General features: G+C 48.3%; 1 pseudogene; it reads left to right on the forward strand.

The window, feature by feature from the left end:
• The first annotated feature begins 4,890 nt into the window (after positions 1 to 4,890).
• Positions 4,891 to 6,069, forward strand: LOC114503443 (annotated as a pseudogene).
• Positions 6,070 to 7,676: the final 1,607 nt, after the last annotated feature.

A 7,676-nucleotide genomic window follows, 5' to 3' on the forward strand; every position in this document is an offset into this window, starting at 1 on the left:
GGGCAGCCCCAGCCAGTGACTGTGCACGGCAGGGTGGCTGGGTCTGCTCGTTTCTGCCCAGAGCTGCACTCCTCCCACAGGCAATGTGCTCGGGTGGGACAGCTGGGATTCGATCAGATCAGCATTGGCCTGAGGCTCTCTCTGCCACGTCCCACTTCCTCCCTTTCCTTTTCCAAACCCCAGATCCGCACCCTGGTCTGATGGCTATCTCTGCCCAACCCCGTACCCTCCCCTCTACCTTTCTGAGACTTTCTTCGCTAATAAATCTCCCAACTCCATCTCATTATCTGCTTTCCTTGGGACCCTATTGACACAGCTGCCACGTAATGAGGTTAGGGCTATCAGATGAAGGGTATCCGATCAACTGTGACATTATCTCCACAAAGGTCATAATCGCTAGGCCATAAGTCACTAACTGTGCTGCGAAGTTTTCTCAGAGCATGGGGCAGGCAGATTCTCTCCCACGCTTCCAGGGAGACTTGCGTGTTGTTGCGGAGCAGCTGTTTGGAGATGCAGAATTCAGAGGGCAGAGAGCGTGGAGCTGACGCTCAGGCCTAATCTTCCCTTCAGGCAGCAGGAGCAGCTAGGAGAAGAACTGGCTGAGGCTTGACGTAATTGCCTGAGAATGGTGTGATTGATTGGTTCACCACCCAGGATGGTATTCAACTCTGTGTAACCCAGACTCTGGAAATGTGTCTCTAAGCTGCCCTATAGGAGCCATAGGATCAGAAGTCACATCTGTATATGGGGGTGAATTCTTCTGTGACAAATTTTTCTCTGAGAAACTATGTTGTCACTGTCACTCAACTTGGGGAGAGGTTGGTTCAGAGACAGAGAGAGAAGCTAAGGACTTCGAGAGGTGAGCTGGGCCTCAATGGACAGAAGGTCCTTCTCTCCTGGGACTCAGTGGGGCCAGGGCTCTTGGGGCTGGATTCTGGGGCAGAGGTGTGGTGATCAGCATGACAGAGCAGTTTTGGGGGAGACAGAGTGAGCCGTCCCAGGTCAGCCACAACAGTGCAGGAGCCAGGCGGGGATCTGGGATTGAACTGGAGTGATATTACTTTCTGTGTTGCATACCCTCCCTGAACCTCCAGTAAAACCATGGCTTAAGTTATGTTACAGAGAATTAGTTAAAAGTTGTGCCCACATTTGGGCAGATCTGTGAAAGCACAATGTCCAGACTGTATGCCCGTGGAAACCTCATGCCCCCTGCGTGTTAGAATGTACAGGGCCCAATGAATGATACATCTGTTTCCTGCCCAAATGTGGCACCAACTGAGAGACAGAGAGAGAGAGAGAGAGAGAGAGAGAGAGAGAGGAAAGAGTAAGGCAGCAGAAAAGCGAAACTATCACCTTTATTGCCATTAAAGGCAGTCCAGGGTGTGGATTAGGCGTGTTGGCCAAGGGGGTTACCTGATATTCCGCCCCTGAATTGAACTTACCTGCCTCATCATAGGCAGTGCTGGACAACCACACAGAAAAGCTGAGCAGTGGCATGCACCCTGAGGGCAGACGAAAGTCAAAGAGAAAATGAGGAGGAAGAACTGAACATGTTCAGCTTCTTCTGCAAACTCTCCATTCAAATCCCCCCATCTTTACCTGGGGGCCAGAAAGTGAAGGGAGCAGACAGAGGCCAGGCCCATTAGACACGGAGCCAGAGCAAAGGGTGTTTGTCCATTTTCCCACATAGCTGCAACAGTGAGTGTCAGGGCTCATCGTTGTGAAAACCTTGATTATAACGGCGTCACTGGTGCTTTGCTGAAATGAGGGCCAGAGAAATGAATATGTAAACATTGATTAATTGTGATTGCCTTTATTTTACACTCATCGATAGAACACCTAGACAGGCAATAATAATTAACTTCATTTATCTTTAATGTTTTGTCAATTTTAGTAATATTTAAAAAACATAGCTTTATACATTTTTTAAAGATTCTATTTATTTATTTTTAGAGCGAGGAGAAGGGAGGGAGAAAGACAGGAAGAAAAACATCAGTGTGTGGTTGCCTCTTGAGCGCCCCCTACTGGGAACTTGACCTGCAACCCAGGCATGTGCCCTGACTGGGAATCGAACCAGTGACCCTTTGATTCACAAGCTGGCACTCAATCCACTGAGCCACATCAGCCAGGGTGCTTTACACATATGCCAATTTTATTATTCTGAAGGTATATATTCTGAATGTAGACATTATTGAACAATTTGTCTACTTGATTGATAATCTCTACAACGATAGACATATGGCATGTGGGCCTTCATTTCAATTCTTGTCAATGTTGCAGCCCCACTGGGCCAGGGATGGAGGATGGAGGCTCTCCTGGTCAGTTTCTCATGAAGGAGAGCTCGTGGGCAGGGCTAAGGGAGGAAATGAACCTATCCCTTGCTTTTATGGAGAAATAAACAAGATCTCCCATGTGGTACTTGAACTTGGCCACTCACCATCTGTCGATGCAGAGGGGGCATGAGCATCCCCACCTCCCACAACATCCAGGGAGTTCTAATCTGGGGGGCAGAGCAAGTCAGCAGGAGGCTCCCCTGGGGGAGATGTTATTCAGAGTGAGGTGAGCAGCAGTGTTGAGTGGTCCCTGTGGCCTCCAGCAGGACCCTAGAAAAGCTACAGGGGATGGAGGCCCCGTCTAACACCTTGGAAAGAAAAATAACAAAAACCTAAGCATATTTCAAATATCCCAACTCAGTCAGTTACCGGTCAGGAAAGACTGCACTTCTGGCCGGGGGCCCCTGTGTCTCAAGCAAATGGCAGCAGAAGTGGGGACCCACACCCCCTCGGCAAACACAGCAGGTGGGTGGGAAGCGGGCAGCTTGGGGGGGAGGCGCCGGGCTCACGGAGGAAGCGTGGGAGCAGCAGGACTATAGGACTCGTGACAGGAGGCTTCATCGCAGACGCCAGCCGTGGGTGACAAGGGGCTCGAGGCCTACTGCCTGCCCTGCTCAGGCCTGGCCTGCCTCCCGATCTGGGGAGGCGGCGGTTCCAGTGCCGGCGCTGGAGAAGCCCAACTGCCAGGCTTCCGTGGCTGGCTGCAAGGGAGCTGTTTTTTTGACTAGAAAACATCCATCACGTACAGCATTCAGATTTCCCACTCTACAAAACGTTACTCTTGAGCAGAAACAAGTTCTGGTTCGTGTTGTTAAAACACAAATGTTTTTAAGTGCCCGGGTTGCTGACTGGCAGCGTACTGTAAGGGTTGGCGCAGGGTGACTGATCACAAGGCCGTAACAGCGAGCGGTCTCCATTATGACCAGCGCACCGTGGTGTCTTGAACTAGAGAGGCAACTCGGGGGGATGGAAGGAAGTACAAAGGGAGAAAGATGAGAAAATTACCAGAACGAAGTCCTTAGGAAGAAGGGCCAGGACGACAGCAGAGCCCCGGGAAGGAAGGACTGCCTTGGGCGTGTACTGTGGTAGGGATGTAGGCAGACGACGAGGAAGAGAGGCCACACAGGATTCAGTCAACTCCTGCTATGTGCCAGGACTGTCCTAAGGAGATCCATGCACCTTAATTCACTCAGTCCTCCCAACAAACTCATGAGGCAGCTCTGAGTATCATCCTCATCTTCCAGGAGAAGAAACTCAGACACCAAGTGGGCACCTGCCCCAGGTCCCATAACCAGCACTTTGGCAGCTTTGGGATTCGAACTTGGGCAGTTGGGCATGTGCATACCTCGAGGTCTTAACACGGTACTGAATCTGTCCTCATGAGGAGGCTGGTAGATTTGATGGTGGGAAGAATTGCAGAAAATGATAAATTATGCCCCCCAGGAAATATGCTTTATGAAGGGCCCCCAGTAAACAAAAAGGAAACATCTCTTACAAGAAATTCCCGAATGTAGCATGTCTCTCATTTAGGAGTACGCAGAGAATCTGTGATGTGTTCCAACTGCAAATACACAGACCTTTCTTCATCCTGGCCACTAGGGGGAAGAGTGGAACGTGAAAAAAGCTTATTCATCTTCCACGGGTTCTCAATGGCTGATAATTACTCAATTTCCTCCCTAACGTTAGCAATACTTAAAACTTCTTTCTGTTTTTACTTGTGAAGGATTGTTTTCAAGTAATACTCTTTAGGCATCTATAAACACTCTTCTGTACTTTCCATAGATATATGTATTACCCTAAATGAAAGCAGACACAAGAGACCACATGGTGTATGATACCATTTATGTGCAATGCCCAGAAAAGGCAAAGCTCTGGCTACAGAAGGTAGGCAGTGTTGGCCCCGGGGAAGGGCCCAGGGGACGTGGGTTGGCAGCGGATGTGCACGAGGGATCTTGCTGCGGGGTGAAAATGCTCTGGAACTCACCTGGGGTGATAGTCATCCATGTCCAGCAGTAAAAAAGTAGTAAAAACAAACAGTGTACTGCACGTCATTGAACTGGACACTTGAAGTAAGTGGATTATGTGATACATAAAACAAGCCTCAACAAAGATGTCAGAGAAATGAAATGTCACATTTTACAAATCAAACCAAAAATCCCCTATAGATTCAAGAAGAATAAAAATATAAGGTTGTGAATGCAAAAAATGTCTGAAAGGATGGTCACTATTAACAGTGATTAACTCTCAGAAATGCGATTGTAAGGGAAAACTAGAAAAGTTTTAGACTCTGTCTTTCTATATGATTTTTGAGGGCAATATAATTAAAATTTTAATTGAAATGTTTTTGAGAGATTAGAAGTTAAAATGTATATAATGGAATGGAACTAGAAGTATCATTACCTCTGATAGTGGGATATGGATTATACTTTTGTCTATGTTTATTCTCTAATTTTATAAATGATCATTTGTTACTTTTTACAGTAATACCTGGAGAGAGCCTAATTTAAAATAAAAAAGCCAGGCAATATTTAGGTAACTTTTTAAAAACTTACCTTTAGTACAATGTTTATTGTATGTCTTATATAACAGGATTTTTTTTAGCTCAACAGATGCCTGGGGCTTAGACACTTAGATAAAAGGAGAGAACTGTCCGTTGGCATCTCAGCTTGGGTGCTATCTAGTGAAGCTGTAAGGTATTCTATCCTCACTCGTATTTGCATCCACAAATCCATGTAGGTAAGGGAGAAAGAAACCTTTGTGATATTAGAAAATGAGATACAGATCTCTCCTTTTAAGGTTTACATTTATTAGTTCATGCCTGGGGCAAAGGAGGGGGTGCTGGTAGGAATCAGGAGGTTAAAATGACTGTGGGAGAGGAAAATCCTTGAGAAGAACCGTACTGTAGGGGAGGAACAAGCTGCACTGATGTTCCAGAACTTTCTGCACGACCTGACTCCTTGGAGGTAGATGTTGCCTTGAGGAGCAGGGTATAGTGGAGACAGGAATTGCTCCCTACTTAGATATTACTGCATGCTTTAAAAAAATAAAACAAACAAACACACACACACCTGCATGTAAGGAGCTGGAAGAGCTGTACTGAGAAGGCCACTTCTGAGAGTGACACTGGAGCAAAGAACTTGGAAGAAACACTTTGTCCCAACCTCACCCTCACCCTCACCATGGAAAGTGACTGATACTGACCTGTATCAGTAGCCATGGAAACGCAGAGCAGGGCACCAGGGCTAACAGAAATGTACCTTAGAACATAAGCCCCTTTACCTTAGACCATAAGCCCCTTTCTGGCGTTCAAGATGTTGAAGTGAGCACGTGGTGGGTCCTCGGGTGCAAAATTCCAGGTTTCCCTAAGTCTGCCAGTAGGAGCCGTGATCGACTGTGCCGACCACACAGGAGCCAAAAATCCGAGCATCCTCTCCGTGAACGGGACCCAGGGGCCACTGAAGAGACCGACTTCCCGCTGCTGGGGTGGGAGGCAGGGTGACGGCCCCAGTCAAAAAAAGGGCGAACCAGAGCTCAGAAAGAAGGGGCGTCCAGCGGTGGCAATTCGACAACCAGTCCTACGGGAGAAAAGATGGTGTGATTCATTATTTTGAAGATAATGCAGGGGTCACAGTAAACAATAAAGGCGAGATGAAAGGCTCTGCCACCCGGACCAGTTGCAAAGGAATGTGCGCATTTGTTCCCCAGGGCTGCGATCAATGCTGGCAGCATGGCATGATGCTCCGGTGTGTTTGTAAAGAGCAAACACCATGAAAAAGTATTTCCCCCAAAGAATATAAGCCTCTTAAAGACTAGGATTTGTGTCTGTCTTGGGGTCTGGTCGGAGCAGTGCCTGACGTGTACCAGGCGCTCTGTAACTACTTAGGAATGATGGAGGAGTGAGGGCATGAGTAGGGGACTGCCTGGCAGGGCCCTGGGCCCGGGTGCTGTCTGGGTTTCAGCAGCACCACAGCTGTGCTGGGCCTCAGACCAGGGTCCGGGAGGCCCCAGGGAAGGGCAGGCCCCCTCCGGAAGCCAGGGATCAAGGACTCAAGCGTGGTTTACCCGTAAAAGGAAAACATCTCACTAGTTCACTCTGGAAAGTCAAGAGTGAGGGTGGCGTCATCCCTCCCGTGACCAGGAGTGCTACCACTGGCCCTGCCTAGTCACGCGTGCCCTGCTGAGCTGCAACTGGCATCTTGACATCTCAGCGCACAGCACGGAGGGACCTCGAGACAGACCTGTGCCAGAGTTCAGGAATAGAGCCCATCACTTTGTGTGCTCCAGGAGCGCAGCCGCAGCCTTGCACAGAGTTTTGGGGGTCTGGAGGGGGTGATTAGAAGGAAGGAAGAATGTCAGGAAATACCTTCAAAAGAATGCTATTTTTTTAAATGCAATCTTTTTTAAAAAAAGATTTTATTTATTTATTTTTAGAGAGGGAAGGGAGAGAGAAAGAGAGAGAGAAAGAAACGTCAATGTGCGGTTGCTGGGGGCCGTGGCCTGCAACCCAGGCATGTACCCTGACTGGGAATCGAACCTGAGACACTAAAAGAATGCTATTTTTAAAAATGTATCTCTTAAATGGGTCATATTTAGAATTTAATGGCTAGGCTGTAGATGCATGTATCATTCTTCCTGAAAAATGAAAATTTAAATTCAAACAGTTAGTAAAATGCTTTATTATATATCTCTGTCTTCTAAAACCAAGACAATGCCAAACAACCGTCATAATGTTTTACTGCCTGCCAAAAAAGGGAGCCTTTTCCTGGTTATAAAGTAGTATAATGCAGTCCAGATGGCTTAGCTGAGACGAAGGGTAGTCAATAAAATACTTGAGTAAAGGCAAGGAGCATTGCCTCCAGGTATCGGTGTTCTGGTTACATAACATCCACATTTTCTAAATAACTAGGTCGCATGAAAGCACAGAGGTGCTTCGGGCACGCAGATAATGCCGACAGCGGCGCCGAGTGGAAGGGCCGGAAAGGCAGCGGTTGCCTCTGAAAGCGCAGCTGCTCTGTGGTCATCAGTGGTCAGTTCCAAAGTGTGGGAGCCCCAGGCGACACTGGGTCTCCCCCGGCACCCACTGCGGCACGTGCTCTGAGTAACACGGTGGCAGGGCCCGCAGGAATCACCTGCAAACCCCAGCCACCTTCCACTCTGAGTGGTCGCCCTGACTTTCCCCTTCACTGGGAAGCAATGGCCACTGAGCCAAGGTCGCACCTCTTCATCTGGCTAACCTGCTCATCCTTCACACTCCGGTGAGAGAGTGTCTTTGCCAGGAAGCCCTCTGTGACCACGACTCACTCCCCTCTCCTCCTAGAGACGTCCACAGCTGCTTTCACACTT

This window comes from Phyllostomus discolor, chromosome 8, assembly GCF_004126475.2.
Source record: "Phyllostomus discolor isolate MPI-MPIP mPhyDis1 chromosome 8, mPhyDis1.pri.v3, whole genome shotgun sequence".
Classification (NCBI taxonomy): Eukaryota; Metazoa; Chordata; class Mammalia; order Chiroptera; family Phyllostomidae; genus Phyllostomus; species Phyllostomus discolor.